General features: G+C 41.3%; 1 pseudogene; it reads right to left on the minus strand.

Moving 5' to 3' along the window:
- The window catches only part of LOC115362161 (PDZ domain-containing protein 4-like), a 55,102-nt pseudogene that overhangs the window by 18,930 nt on the left and 19,488 nt on the right, over positions 1-16,684 (minus strand).

The raw sequence follows: 16,684 nt of genomic DNA on the forward strand, positions 1-16,684 counted from the left end.
TGATACGACCTCGATGAGCTGGAGCATCAAACACCTGATGTGAATTTTGCCGTTAAACTCCTTGTTAGAGAACAGCAACTTGTGCAAAAAGTACTGAAACATTGAACAGTTGGACATGTGCATTCAAAAGTTTACAGAAGGTCACATTAAGTTCACCTGTAAAGGTTATAATGCATTTTAGGTTCATCCTGAAATTTCACCCGAAAGCCAAACATCTCTAACTTCTTGTGAGTAGTGTATATATATCTACACACACGCACACACACACACACACACACACACATATATATATATATATATATATATATATATATATATAGATTATTGTTATTATTATTTTAAAGTTCATCTTTAAATAATGTACATAATACCTATTTTTTAACCAGACTTGAATAAAGGAAACAGCTCCTGCAGCTGATTGGCTCTGAGGGTCTCTCATTCAAACTAGATTGGCTGCCACGGCTGTCAATCATCCTCGGCAGAATCTAAGTCGACGAAGCCGGCGGCACTGACTGAAGCTCGCTCACATAGACACAAGCCTTTTCCAACACGTTTTTTTTTTCCATAACTAGATTTCATTTAATTTGCAGAGCGGATCGTGGTTAGAGCGGCTTTATCGTCTTCAGTCTGTTAGTCTGGCTTAGAATCGACGACAATGGCTATGGTACGGTATTCTTCATAAATATAGTTTTAATAAGCATGAATTTCATTCATTTGAGCACTTACAGTATAGATTTATATTAGTATACGGCAGAATGAAATGTATCTATAATGTCATGATTCATTTTCATGCCCCACGGTACACAATTCACATTTTTGTGATGCGTTATACTCAATATCAACCTCTTGTCCCATCCCTAGAATTTAATAGCGCAGCAGCGTTTTACAGCAAATCAGCCACAAATCGCTGTTTCGGTTTGATTCGTCTGAATCTGAGATCAGGAGCCGTCGCCAGCTCGTTAAAACCTCGTTTACAACCTGAGAGCTGACGCGAGTGACGTTTTTTCAGGTAGAAATCTGCTGTGTGCCTGTAACGGGACAACAGATAGCTCCTGTTCGTTGGGTTTTCTTGTCCCAGCCGGTCTGGAGACTCTGGTTACAAGCCGTTTTCCTCAAAGCTGTCAAAGCCTCGTGTCACCTGCGGACGGGCCGGCTCGGCCTCCGCTCTCATGGCGGCAGGTTATTACCGAGGAGTGTAACCTTGAGACTGACCCTAATAAAACAGCAGTGAGGATAGCATCAATCAAAATGTCTTGACGATCATGATTTGGAGCTGTTGGTGCCCAGACACAGCTTCTTTAACCTTTATTCTCTGTAGTAAAAAAAAAAAAAAAGAAAAGAAAACATAAAAGAAAACATAAAAGAAAAAAAAAACATAAAAGCCATTTCTGGAATAGAAGCTGGATCACAAAAAATGACAAGGAGTGCTAAAGGCCAGTCTGCAATAAAAGCTTGGCTACAAATCAAATATAGCTGAAGGTGTGTGTGTGTGTGTGTGTGTGTGTGTATGTGTGTGTGTGTATGTGTGTACCTGCAGGATTCGGTCTCCCTCTCTGATGCGTCCGTTCTTGGCGGCAATGCTGTTTGGATTCACCTGAAACAACAAAAAAATTAACAAATCAATTAAATCACAGATGGACGAGTAAATGTGTTGATAAACTAACAAACACATAATGGTTGAATGGATGATTGCACGAGTTAATGAATAGTTGAATGAATGGATGAACAAATGAGAGTGAGTGCATGAAGGAAAGAGCTGGATGTGAGGAATGAAAGAACGAGTAAATAATGATGATGGGGGTTTAAGGAACGACTCAGTGGGTGAATGGATGCGTAATGGGGTGACAAATTTTAATGGGAAAACGTGTGAACTTGATGAAATGACAGCACACGAGTGATCAAACGGGTTAATGTGTTCACAAATGAACAAGTGAGCGAGTGAAAGAGGGGAAGGAGGAGGTGGAGAGCCTCGCCTCTCCGACGTAAATGCCCAGATCTTCCTCGTCGTCGGTCCTGTAGCAAACCGTCAGACCCAACTTCTCCTCCTGACTCGACTTGTACAGCTCCACCTCCTGCAGAGAGAGACAGAGAGAGACAGAGACAGAGAGAGAGATAAGATAGGATAAAAGGCCATAACTCAGACACATAAGCTTAAAACAACCATTTAATAAGTCAAAAGGAGAGCTGCCATTCTCCCGTCTCCACAGCAGAGCACAGATCTCCTTCCACGGCCCAAACAGCTGTAAAACTCTCCAGATCATTCACTGTCTGATACAAAAGCATCTTCAACTGCAAACATAAAATTCAGTACAAATGTGCCTTTTCCTCGCCAGGTTTTTAGGACCATATATCAATAAATCTAAAGAAAACTGTTCCCCCATGACTGTTAAAAGCCTCAGCAGAGCGGCCGACCTCCAACACCCGGTAAACACATGAGCCAGAGATTCTTCCTGTCTGTTCGTAGCTGTTGCTCCATGTATTATCCTCCATTGCAGGTCAGCTGTCAGCTTTTCTCATACAAGGACAGCCAGCCACCTTTCGGGGACTTGTTTTAGCCAAAAAACCTCCGGCCACTTCGACACTGTCACCCCCACCGAGCACCTCGGATGACACACTGTCACGCAGCTGCTTTCTCCTCCAAAGCTTCAAACTTTCCAAGCTTTGGAGTTGCAGAAGTTGACAGCTTGTCCTCCTCCTCCTCCTCCTCCTCCTGCCACTCCTCCACAGCAGGAGCAACAGGCAGAGAAGGAGAAGACATAGAGAGACAGACAGTAAGAAATGAGAGGGAGGAAGGAATTGAAAGAAAGAAAGAGAAAATGAGCCAAAAATGAGGGAAAAAAAAGGCGAGACAAGAGGGAATTACCTAAGAAAGGAAGAGAGATGGAGAGAAGCGAGTGGAGCGAGGGAGAGAGGAAAATGGAAGCTGAAAGGAGAGAAACTGAATGAAAGAATGAAAGAAATGAGAGAGGAATGAGAGAGGAAGAAAGAAAAAATGTGCAGGGGAGAAAATGAAGAAAGAAAGAAAGAAAAGCGGCAGGAAGACGAACAGGGACAGGACAGCTGGTCCAACAGCAGGTTTTACCTTCAAGCCCCAAATAACTGTTTACACTCTCAAAGGGCTTTACAACAACAACAACAACACCCTGACTTAATCCTCTTAGCGAAGAGGCAAGAAAAAAGAGAAAAAAAAACCTCCCCAAAAACCCAGAGATGAAACAGGGAAAATGGAAGCGGGACCACAGAGAGGAGAGCTCTTCTGAAGTGTCGAACCAGTATGCAAATTACAAAAAGCTACACATTTACATTATATTATCATTATAATATTATTATAATATTATATATGTATTACAGTTTACTCCCTTGAGATGATGCTGGTTATTTGTGTTTAGGCTGGCTAGTTAGCCAATCAGAGGGCACTGACTGTGTTCCTATACAGTTACAGAAGGAAATAATGAAAAAGATGTAATCAGATTACTACAGCGCCCCCAGGTGGTGAGTGGAAACAGACACACGGCTCAGAGGGAACGGAAACAGAAAAGAATTGCAAGTTTACGCATAATTTCTTGCAAAGGAACGTAAAACATGTTGCGAGGGAACACACACACACACACACACACACACAAAAAAAAAAAACATCTCGCCATGTGAAAGTTGGTACTATTTCACGGCTACATTTTAAAAATAAGATGAAATAAATTGATTTTTTATTATATTTTATTATATTAATATTTTCAATAAAGAAAATACAACAGGGTTAGGGTTAGACTTCATAACGCGGCTTCAGCCCAGCCCAAAAATAACATCCCCATCCAACTAAACTGCATTTAATAATTATGTTTGGGAGGAAATGTATTTTTGTTGCAGATTATGTTTGTTTCTGATGTGTTACAAATACATTTCTAATCAACATATCTTGTATACCGTGTCATATTCGTCACTTGGTTAAGGTAAGAGAGAGGTCGGGTTTATGCATTAGAACACGGCTGCTGCTTCACACTGGACTCAAACTCAGCTCGCCGCCTCACCTTCCTCCTCGTGTGTCCTGCAAACTGACGGGTTAAAAAATGTTCCTGTGATTCGTTACAAACAAAATCCACCATGAAAAAGATTTGCCCTCTGAAAAATGCAGTTTAGTCACTGGGTGGAAACTGCAACACAACTTTATGTTTGAATCAGAAACTTAGAAGAAAATCATAATCCAGTGTGAGCTGCACTTTCTACTGTTACCTTGTTTTTGTTTTTGTTTTTTGTTTTTTGACTGAAAAAATGCACTTAAAAGGTGTTTCTCAATACCAACTTCGCCAAGTTCGGACTCGTGAACTTTTGAAGTTGGGACTTGGCGAGGTCGACTCGGGAGAACAGACTTGGAGGACAGACAGCCATGATGACTTCTCCATCTCACCTGTCTTGGCAATATTTAATATAATCAGATATCCTGTAGTGTTTATAATAAAAAAGAAAAATGATTTAAACACTACTCTGCCTCCTCTGTTTTCATAAATAAATTCCATTTAATTTAGTGAATTTAATTTAAATAAATTACAGCCTACAGCTCAGAGAGGTACTATTGATATATATTTGATTTGATTGAGTATATATTATAATAATTACAAATCTGCCTCGCTCTCATTTTCATGGGCTAATTTATCAGTTTTAAAGTTATGAGTTCTCTCCTCCGGTGTTGCCACCATTGCCGCTGGTTGGTGAGAAATGCATGCTGGGATACCTGGCTGTTCCAAGTCCACACAAATCACCAACCGATGCATCCTCGCTAAAAGGCAAGAACACATCCGGGAATTTGGACCAAACTTGGTCAGATTGAATGATTTGAATTGGAACAGGACTCGTGTTGCGACTGATGACGTTTCACGAGTCCGCAAGAACAAAAGAACAGACAAGAACACGAATTGAGAAAACGCCCACAGTCTCCATGAAATGACCTCACATGACCTCTACTTCTTGCTCTGGTGGCTGTCAATCAAAATTTCAACCAATAAAACCACCACAAGTCTTTAAACATCCCCTCTCATTCACCTGCCCCTTCAAAATAAAAGCGTGTTTCCCTCCCAAACGCATATCCTGCTGGTTTGCGCTTGTGAATGATCCTTCCCTGCGCCGTGTCCCGACCCAAACTTCAGATTACATCGCCTTAATGTTGTGATACAGGTAACTGGGGAGGAACAGATGTGTTTTAAGGAGGTAAGGGAGAAAGGGAAGAGCAGTTAAGGAGGAAACGAGGGTGGAGGAGAGGCGACTGCAGGGAGGAGGAACATTAAGTGTTGAAAATGTTCGATCGTTTCACTTTGTCGACTCTCCATCCCTCTCTCCTCCCCCCAGAGTGAAATAGAGCCAACTAATGTTGCAGAAACATTTTTTTTTTTTTTTTTTTTTAAAAAAAAGGGACATTCAGCTAAAAACCGGCGGCTCATTAGACATTCATAAACGGGGCTGGCGGCCTCATGTGTGCGGGGCCTTTTCTGTTGTAGCAGGGAAGTTTTCAGCAATCTGGCGATCGCTCATCCTGATAATTTTCCCGGGGAAACTCGACAGGCTCGTTACGGTCAGCTCGTTCCGTCAGCGCTCGCTCCCTGAGGACGGACGTTTGTTTTGTCGCGTCGACAGAAACGCCTGCCGAGACTTTGGACCATCGTCTTCCTCTGTAGCTCCCTGTTTCCCCCTCCTGTCTTTCCACTCCTCCTTTCTTCAGCCATAACTTCTCTCCTTCCACCCTCCCTCCCTTCCTTTTATCCTCCACCCATTTTTAGTGACCAAAAGGAGAAAAGTGTGTGTGTCTGTGTGTGTGTGTGTGTGTGTGTGTGTGTGTGTGTGTGTGTTTTCATCTGTGTTAGAAAAGTGCAGGGGGCTCACTCTGAGGTAAAGTAAAACAGTATTTTAAAGGGGAAATTATATTTATATTTTAAATCTTATTTTTAAAACATAAAAAATAATCAAGAGATATAAAGATATATGATAGAGAATCTGTTGGCATCATTATTTGTTGATGGTGGTAATCAGATTTTATTCCCTAAAAACAACAACAGCAATATTACCACTTTTATTTTATTTCACTTTATTTTTGGGTGGCAGGTATTATTTTACTATTTTATTGTGTGAAGCGCTTACATATATTAAATTTATTTGTATGAAAAGTGCTATTTAAATAGTCTGACTGACTGACAACAATATCACTATAATAATAATACTGACAATGATAATACATTCAGTTGTAAAAGAAGTAGCATAACCTTTTAAAGATAACTATTTAAATTCAAGATAACCTTTTAAAGTCTTAATGAAGTGGCATTTGTTTGGTGTTATATTTCGACGTCCTGGTACAGAGTGATGTCACCATTAGGTGCAGCTGGTTTACAGGAAGTGAAAATGAGGGGACTGTGGTATAAAGGAAAAAAGAGGTAGTGTTTTTGGAAGTTTTTAAAGTAGTTTTTGGTGTTTATTGTTACATAGGTGTGTGTTATGTCGAGGGAAAAGCAGCACAAAGTATTTTTTTTCATCTGATTTTGATTTTGTGGTGATTTGATGCGGAGGCGGCGCGGCTGCTACCTCGTACTCCAGGTCATCCGGTCGGTCCACCTCGTGGTTGGAGATGTCGAAGTAGTCGTTGGGGTCGTTGTACTCAAACATGCAGCTGCAGAGACGAGAGCACAGCTGTGTCAATTACTGCCATATCAATCATTACTGATTACGTATTTAAAAAAAACATGTTTCTTCGCCTTACATGTAAGCAAACACTGGATTTTAAAGTCACCATGAGATGAACAGTGACTTTTTCACCTTTTTAACCTTGTCATAATATACAGTTGCTTTACAATAGGGGAGAGTGGGGTAATTTGTGCCAAGGGGCAAGAAGTGCCACCACTGTTATCTAGAAAACCATAGAAGAAGTTGGTCATGTGACCACATATTTCTGAAGAGGCATCCATTTCACTCTCCTGCAAAGAAGAGAGACACATGTCTTGAGATGTAAGCACATTTCAGTTCAAAAAACATTTTTTGCCCTCCAAAGTAAAATTTCTATGATCAAGGCTTTTTGATTGCTGTGTTTGAACAATTATAGAAAACTTTGAAAACAGTTCACACAGGTTTTAGTACTTTAGTAAGCTACACCATGAGTCTATACAGTTAGCATGATGTTTCAAAATGGTGGGCTTGGGGTAATTTGTGCCAATAGCACAACTTGTGATTATATACTATATATTACTTTGTTGTATTTTATTGTTATTGTACATTGTCTTCTTACCTTTGATCACTAAAACTATTCAGATTCAGATGAAGTTGATTTGCAGGTGCTCATTTTGGAAGTTTTATTTTGTTCTGGGTATGTGTTCATGTGGCGCTCGGCCTTGTTAGAGAAAAGTGGCCTGTGATCTGTTATAATAATAAATAAATGTTAAATAAATAATTTTGTATTGAATTTGTTTTGCTTTTATATAGTATTATCATTTGTGAGATTAAAATGATCTGTTTTAGTTCAATTATCAATGGCACAATTTACCCCTGTGTATTCTCTCTAATGGCACAATTTACCCTACACAGGGGGCAAGTTGTGCCACAAAACCACTTTTTTTTTCAAAAGCTATATTTCTCAAACAGTTTATATAAGATCCAAAGTGATTGTTCCCAGGGATGCACAACATCCTAAACTATATGTGCATATTTTTTGTTGGAGACATTACTGTAATCCCCTCGCTTTAAAGCCACTTTAAGTAAAAATTGTCACTACTTACCCCACTCTCCCCTACATGCCAAACAAAATCTTGTATTTATTTCTCAAAATGACTTTAGTTTTACTTCCTGGAGAGCAGTGTGTCTGTAATGATGACATCACGCTGCACCAGGAAATAAAAAACTTTAATCATCCCATCAAATGGAACTTCCTTCTTCTCGCTGATTGGTCATCAAAATATATCTAACAAAAGTAATCAAGTAGACTTCATCATTTCATGATGAACTTCAAGCTGACAACTTACAACTCGTTGATCCCGTACGGCCCCACGAGGTGAGGGAGGGGAGGTGAGGGCGGCGGCGGCGGGGGGGAGGGGCAGCCGCCCCGGCTGTGGTGCCGCCCCCTGCTCCTCCCCAGAGTCAGGATGTTCTGGAAGCTGATGTCGGTCTGCGTGGCGTTGTCCACACAGTCGGGGATGACCACCATGGTGACGGAGGACATGGTGGTGCTGCCCGTCCCGTTCCCGCTGCACACCAGCGTCCCTGCAGCCGAGACGGACGCACAGAGCGGACGAAAACGAGTCAAAAAATAAAATAAAACATACAAACAGTGCATGTATCAACCTGTCTGACCTCATCATGTTTCTATAAAAGCAGGAGCTGAGGAAACGCCGTCATAAATCTCACCAGCTTGCAACAAGGACACAGCTGAGGCAGGACGATAGAGACCGATAAAAAATACATAAAACTCAAAATAGCAAAAATAAAAGTAGTACTAAAATGAGTAAGATCACAGACGTGATAGTGAGACAGCAGGAACAAAAAAAAAAAAAAACATCCGTATAAATCACCATCACCAACACCATCAAACAACAAACACGGGACGGCAGCATCATAAAAGTTATCTAGAAACATTCAATCCATGTGTAGGTTTTACCAGTTTTTATATATTCTGGCCACATGAGGCAGATTTTTCTCAACAAACTGCTCCTCAGAGTTTCATCTGGAGTGTCGACATCCTGCTCTCCATCAACTCTGTGTGACTATTAGCTTGTGGCAGAGCAGCTGCACCTGTGGCCCACTCGCTTCAATATGAAATATCTACCATGAGAAGTGAGACTACTGCTCTTGCATTATGAAAACACAAAATGAAAACAAATGGTGGAGCATGTAAGTGCAGCGGCTCTTTGCCCTGCCTCGCGGTGTGGTCTGTCAGCCGCTCAGCTCTTCAAAGGGTCGTAAATCCACCAGCTCGCTTCCTCTCCCCCATAAGGTGGTCACCTGCAGCCGCCGCCGTTCCAGAGCCACAAACACTGAGCAGGACGGTTGACGGCCTGACCCCCACCAGGCGGACCTGATCCTCTCTGGCAGGGACCCCAGGTCGTTCAAGACACCTGGACCAGTGGCTCTCAGGGCTCCATTTTAACCGTCTGAGGTCCCGGTCTGCAGAGCTGCTGCAGCTCATTCAGGGTGAGTTCAAGTCACTGCTGCTGTTTGAACGCTGGACAACAGGCTGAACTGCTGCAGGCGCCTGGTTCTAAAGGCTTGTACCGAGCCTCTTCATTAATCCTGGCTGTGTTTTGGGATCAATCAGAGCGCCATCTCCCGTCCCCTTTAAAAGCCAGGTGTGTCACACTTTGGTGTCTCCTTCTTACCTGGAGGATTCTCCAGGTAAGAAGGAGACACAATGGACACAAGAGACTCTGCTGTTTCCACAACGTGGGCGCTGGACAGGTGAAATGACAACTGAGCTGCTTGGAGACTAGAAAAGACTCTTGAGTGGCGCTCGGAGATGTTTGGCAGTGGGTGTGAGAGAGGGCCCTCAGTCTTTTTGGCTCGTGTCTGTTGAAACAAAGCAGTGCCTCCTCCCCGCCCAGCTGTACGTGCAGAGCGGTGAACAACAAGGAATGACCACCTGTTCAGATTATCTCAGTTACTTGATTATCAGAGGAGACATCACATATTAAAACTATATTAAAAGAGTATTTCACTGCAAATCAGAAAAAATGATTAACATATGTTGTTGTTGTTGTTTTTTCTTTTAACCATCCTGCAATCCCCAAAAAATGCTCTCACGACCCCCTGCGGGACCCCGACCCCCAGTTTCAGAGCCACTGTATGAGACTCATGAATAGTTTCTTTCCCGAAGGCCATCAGCCCACTGAAATCCACCATTCTCATTAATTTCAGCAGCCATATTTATTTATGTGCAATATTTCAGAATCAGAATTAGAATCAGAAATATTTTATTGATCACCAAGGGGAAATTGGGTATTTCATATTACTCTGGTTTCTCTTACACCTATTTTCATGGACATGGTGTTTTACATATATATATATATATGTATATATATATATATACATTTTAAGCAATAACTGATCACTTAAGTCTTTGCTTCACAAAGCAGCTGTAATTTAATTTTTTTTTTTCTTCCGTATTTTAGCTCAGTGAATTCTGAGGAAGCGTTGTGAGGAAGCGAGAAATCCAGCCTTTAAATGAACAGGGGTAAATGTAATTATAATTTGTCTTTGTGGTCTTTGTGGACATACAGACACGCAATTCAATTATCTGTGCAATTAAGAGGCAGCATCGTGCATCATGCTGCCTCTCCTCTATGGCAACAAGAAAACAAACAGCAGATAAAGGGACCAGAGGAAGCAGATTAGAAACACAGATGCCATTTTTTTCTTCTCAGTGGAGATTAGAGATGACATTACAAAAGACGAAACGGATGCACAACTGTGGCATTTTTATTGATAAATAAAGCACTGTATTTTCTGTGCTGCAGTGTACGTACTGTTTTTTTTAATCTTTGGGTCCTCTCTCATTTTTCTACAAGGCAAGAAGATGCACGAGAAGTGAGCATGAAGATGGCGTGAGCTGATATCAAAACAGATCGGCAGAGATTGAGAAAACATTGGAATTAGATTAGAGAAGATGTGGAGAGTTGAGTGATGAGATTATTTGGTATTTAAAAGGAAGTGAGGAGAACACGAGAGGAAGCATCAAAGCAGATAGGACCGGAGAAGACGAGAGGCTGCATGATTGGCCAAATGAGAAAATCCGACGGGGCAGAGGGTTTAACACGAGACGAGATCAAACGGGACGAGGAGACGCTGGGCCAAAACCTTAAATAAGACGTAATGAGACAAGACGACAGGAGAAAATTTAGGTTAGAAGAAACGAGGAGACATTAGGTTTTTATCTACAGTTTATTCACATGTGGATGAGATAAAAGATGATGTGAGAGAAGAAATAAAAACTATGAAGAGGCACAGAAATAAGAAAACAAGCACTGACTGGACTGAGATAACTGTACTTATGCATGTGTTTGTGTGTGTAGTGTAGAAAACATACCTGACATACCTTTCCGCCTGTGACCTTTGCGGGCTGACCCAGGGTGGTGCAAAGGATCCTGGGAGTTTTGCGGTCTGTCCAGTGGGAGCTGAGATGGCCGCCTTCCTCTGACCTGCAGGGGAGGGAGGGAGCAAAAACACAGCAACAGGAAATGTTCAAAAAGGAGCTCTTACTTTGAAAGGCAAATTACATATTGCAGACATATGAGCAATATGGATTAAGTTGAGGCAGCTCAAGCAGCTTGGTTAAGATTAGATTACCTTTTTTTAACTTCTTGACCTCAGATTTTCCTTTCAATTTCCCCTAAAGTAATGTGAAGGTAAGAGTGCCATTACTTTATGGCTGCAGCATGACATCAAATGGCTAGATCTACTGTATTGTGCAATATTTTATACACATTTTCCTGTAGTTTAGCAGGACATATTTGGCATCTTTGGAAACCTCAGCTTCTCAAATACAATTTAAAATGAAGTTCTGGGGCTTTGAGCAAACCTCGGCTGTGCATCTGTAACTACAAAGCCATAGATGGGACCTGCAGGTTTGGAAAAAGTTCCTTTCTTGCTTTTTAAGACACTGAGCATGTTTCATGAAATTTGGGAGAGGATGTCAAACAATGAACACAGAAATGATGGAAGAACGGGTTAATATAGCGCAGGATCACATAAGGAAGAGAGATTTTCTGACAAATGTACAGCCGATTCTTACTTTGAATCGACACCGCGCACGAACAGAGTCCATCACTCTGCTATGGCACTGTACTCAGGCTGTTTTCATTTGTCTCTAATCTGAGATGTTTGTTAAATGTGCTGCCCTTGGTGTGGCAGCATTGTTGATGGGGAATGTCGTCTGCGCTGACAAATCATCAGTCAAGACATCAATAAGAAACATGGCCGACAAATAATGAATCAAACCCAAATTGAGGAACAAGGAATCTGAGCAACACTGCAGACGAGCAAGGAATCAATATGGAGCCGCGGAATCAGGCGTCTGGGGAATGGGGTTATGAAAAATGGGGAATCAAGATGAAAGTGAGGAGTAAGATATCCAAAGTCCAAATCCCCTTTCCTGACTTCCCCAGACTGAGACCAGATGATGTTGGATCCAATTTCCACCTCTGTAAGCCCAGTGGTTCAGTTCCTATGGGTAGCATTTCCTGTTAGCTTAGCATAAAGACTTGAAGTCCATGGGAGTCGCCTGGATCGGTCAATGTGAATGAATAACCCTCACATTAGCTCTGAAGCTGTGGATCATGTGGATTTGAGATACACATCTGTTGGGAAGTCCGAAAAAAAGGTACTTTGCCCAAAATGTTGGAGTATTCCTTTAATGTTTTGAGGTGTTTCCCAGCCAACAGGCCAGAGAAACATCCACAGAGCACACAGAAAACTGATAAGATGTCAGTAATGCAGTTCTGTTCAGCGGATTCCATACTGGGGTTCAGGGACGTTGACGGGACCTTACGGGGGTCCTCGTGGGTCGTCAGCAAGATGAGGAGCAGCTGAAGTTCGATTATCAACACAAACTGCTGATCCACTTCCTGTATCTTCACCAAGACTTGACACATTTGTCTCTTCTTCTCTAGTTTTCTTTTCTTCTAGTTTTCCTCCTTTCAGGTAAGAACACAAGCAAACAGCTGAACGTGAGCGTCAGTCCTGCTGAAACTGAACGGACAGAACCACCAAGGGCCTTCAGTTCACGGAAAATCAGAGTATGTCCAGGTGGTTCCAACAACAGTTGTAGTGTTCAGCTGATGTCATGGCGTTTGGTAAAGAGTTTGTTTTACGTTGGGAGAACCAAAGAAACATCGCAGTTCTGTTTTCCCAAGAAAATGAATCCAAGAATTGTGAAAACAACTTTGTGGCTCTTGACTTTTACTCAAATAAAGCAGTCAGGTCTCACCTGGCAGGCTTTGCCCAAACATTATTCAATAACTTTATCAACAACAACGCAGCTAATTAGGATGAACTTAGCTCACATCTAATGAGTTAATATTAACATTAGCCCGAGATGGGCTGTGAATTAGCCTCCGATCATTTTTAAATAACTTCAGCAGCACGTCGGCAATTTAAATTAACTTTAAGCTCCTACCTTAACTTTTGCACATCATCAAAAACTCCTCTACCAACACAGTGACATCAGTGAACACTACAGCTACAGGAAATACTCTGATGTGCTATGAGCCAAAGGCCCAGAGACGCTATGATCGCCCTATGATCGGATCACACTTCAATTTGTCTCCTTCTACCCATAATGCATTGTGTTTTGGGCTGGTTTCCTGTAGGTAGTTCGATCATGATCTCACTGCAGTTCTCCTATTAGACGACTGAGATGTTCTTGGGGTTATCAGATGACGTTGCTCTCACCTGGACGAACTGACTAAACTGAAGGAGAAAACGCTGCAGAGCCAATACAAACCTTCAGAAAAACCTCAAAGAGTATCTGAGTTTCTCTTCCCCGCTGGAGGTTAAAGGAAAAATCCCACCTGGAGCACATGGACACGGTTTGAAAACAGGGACTGGCAGTTTCCATTAGGCCTTTGTGGCTGTTTTTTTTTTTTTTTTTTTTTTTTTTCTATGTGTGTGTCTTGCTGTATTTTTGTTATTCTGCAGCAAACTCTCCCAAATTGAATCCAGTCACATCAAAGACACAGTAGCTGCAGCTGCTCTCTGGATGCATCACGTCTGGAAAAACAGAATTACACCCTCGGACAACAAATTAAAACAGTGTTATTGTGTCTCAGAGGGCATTTCCTCCCTTTGAAGAAGCAGGTTCGAGCTGAACCGCATGAACACGAAGCAGGACAAAGAGCACGCACACTTATCAAACCGTCCCTGCTCAATAAAGCTCGATAGACGACAGATGGGTCTTAAGGGAGGAAATATTCCCGATCTATCATCGCCTTTATGGAAGTGGGAATGATTAAAGATGACTGATAGGAGGCGGAGGTGGAATATGGGACAAGAGAGTCACTGAGCAGGGAGAGGAGTCGGTTATTGAAAGCTGACGGATGACGGATCGAAGCGTGTGCTCTACCTTCGCGTTTCCATGTCCGTCTATCGGCCTCAAAGAGCTGCTCCAGGCTTTTTGCTGGGGGGAGAGAGAGAGAGAGAGAGAGGGAGAGAGAGAGCAAGATGTGGAGAGGAAGGAGAAAAATACAGCCGAGAAAGAAAGAAAGAAAAGAAAGAAGGGGGAGAAATGAAACCAGAGAGGTAAAAATAAAAATTAGTTTACTGAGGCATAACCCTCTGAAACCAAGGAGCCAATAGGCAGGCTTTTATTTTGAAAGAACATATTAAACCCCTTGAACAAAATCCCCTTAATTTATTTATTTATTTATTTTTTTTTTTTTTCAAATATTTTAAAATAATACTTTAAAATCACCACTTTTGGGTATGCTTTATTATGGGAAAGTGTAGAGTCTTGTCTCAAATAAATAAATCAACAAATAAATAAATGAATAAATGAACCACAACAACAATAATAGTAACTCAAAACTACTAAGAGGAGAAAAAAATTGTGCTAGACAAAAGTTAGAAAGAGGTAAAGAAAAGTGTGGTTATTTTAATTTAAAAATAGATAAGGACCTGTGCCTTCAAGCAAAACTAAATAAATAACTAAATAAAAAATTACATATTCACAGGCCAAAGAAGCATTTTCTTTTAATTCTGAGGGTTAAACAGTTTTTATTTTTGTTTTATGTTTCTTACAGGGTCTGTGATATGATTAAGATGTGATACTGTCCCTTTTCCTCACTGTAATTCAGGATAAATAGCTTTTAATCTTTATAATCTTTATAGGCTTTGCTGCAAATGTAAGAGACAGAAAGCAGCTAAGAATAAAATCTGAGGCGGGCGCTCCTTCATTTTCCTGTGTAACCTTGCACTGAGATTTTTTCGTTGTTTTTTTTTTTTCTGTCATTTAAAAAGCTTTACCAAATCTGTTTCCAATTTTGCGTGTAATTAACCGAGGAAGCCGAGAGTCAGGAGGCAGTTCCATTGTGTTGACATTAGCTTATCTTTTAATTTGTTTTGTGCACTTTAGCTCTCCGTTCCCCCAGTTATGTGAATTTCATTTGAGTGATGAGCGCCGTTCAAACAAGAAATATAACTGCTATCTTGGGATGTTCTCTTCATTAAATACCCAGTGTGTGCGTCCGTGTGTGTGTGCGTGTGTGTGTTTGTAGATCCATTCAGTCATGTTTTCAGTAAAATGAGGAATAGTTTAGCTTCGCTTTAATTTAAATTCTTGTGAAAGGCCTGTGAACGCAGCCTCCAACACGAAACACGATGACAATCCAGCATCACTCAACATTAAAATATTGAATTTAGTAATCATGTCGTTGCACAAAAAAATACTTCCATCTGATAGGCCCCATAGTTTGCAAGAGTAGCTGTGGACACACACACACACACACACACACACACACACACACACACACACACACACACACATCAAGCTAACACAGACACACAGGAGCAAACACACGGTCTCCTCTAGGCTGCCACCTGTCAGAAATAACAGTTGCTTTGATCGGGCCACATATTTTAGTCCGAACCCAACCCGAGTCCAAAGATTTTGCTCATCCTCGATCGACAGGTCACATTCACCGCCTGAAATAACCTACGTGTTGCCTTCAGCGCCATCACGTAAACTCCAGCACTGTACAGGACGTTGCCCAGAACCGACAGCAGATCCATCATGTTTCACTAAAATAACACCACCAGTATGGCAGCTAGAAAGTGTGTTATGACACAGAAAAAAAGTATGTTATTTTATTTCTTATTAAGTACTAATTATTTCTAAACATAAAAACATAAATATAAAAAATTTAAAAATAAATAAATATCTAAAATATATGATCTCAGCAACCTTTTTGACATGTTTAAGTCACGTTATTCTGTGTTTATATAAAAATATGATTTAAAAAAAATGGTTATTTAACATCCTCTGGGTTAGTGTATGAACCACAGAGCTTGAATATGAGCGACACTTTTCCATCGTTCCAATTCAAGCTCTGCCCTTCAAAGTGTCGAATTATGCCCTTATGCCCAGAGTATGAATAGCCATTAGGTAGTGTAAGTTCATTATGTCCTGAGTAATTTCCCGTAGAGTTTTCTTTTTAAGGACAAAATTAAAAAAACAATTGTTTTACCTTGACAAATTTTCAAAATCCATAACACCAGCTGATAAGGCACGTCACCACCCGACATTCTCGTGACGCTTCTGATGAAGGCGGAAGATTCACGCCGAAACTGTCAAGGTAAAACAACTGTTTTTTTAAAATTTTGTCCTTAAAAAGAAAACTCTACGGGATGAATAGTCAGTGTTAACTTCATACTTGTGGGATGCTACCTTGGTTATCCACCTCTTCCCTCCCACCTCACCCTCATTAGTCGGGTCACCTGACAGCCCTCTCTGCCAAAAGGCCAATATCAAAACGGCTGTGAGGGAAACACTGAATGTCGGTAATTTCCTCGTCTTGTTATCATCGGATTTGGACCCAAATTGAGAACAAAAAGGTTAAATTTTCAGATAAACTCGTGGGCTCTTGAATGGCTCTCGCACACAAACCCCTGAGTGTGAACGACCCGTGGGTTTCCTCCTGCACAGAGAGGTCAGAGGTCAGAGGTCAGCAGCCTGTAG

Source organism: Myripristis murdjan, chromosome 7 (genome assembly GCF_902150065.1).
Source record: "Myripristis murdjan chromosome 7, fMyrMur1.1, whole genome shotgun sequence".
NCBI lineage: Eukaryota > Metazoa > Chordata > Actinopteri > Holocentriformes > Holocentridae > Myripristis > Myripristis murdjan.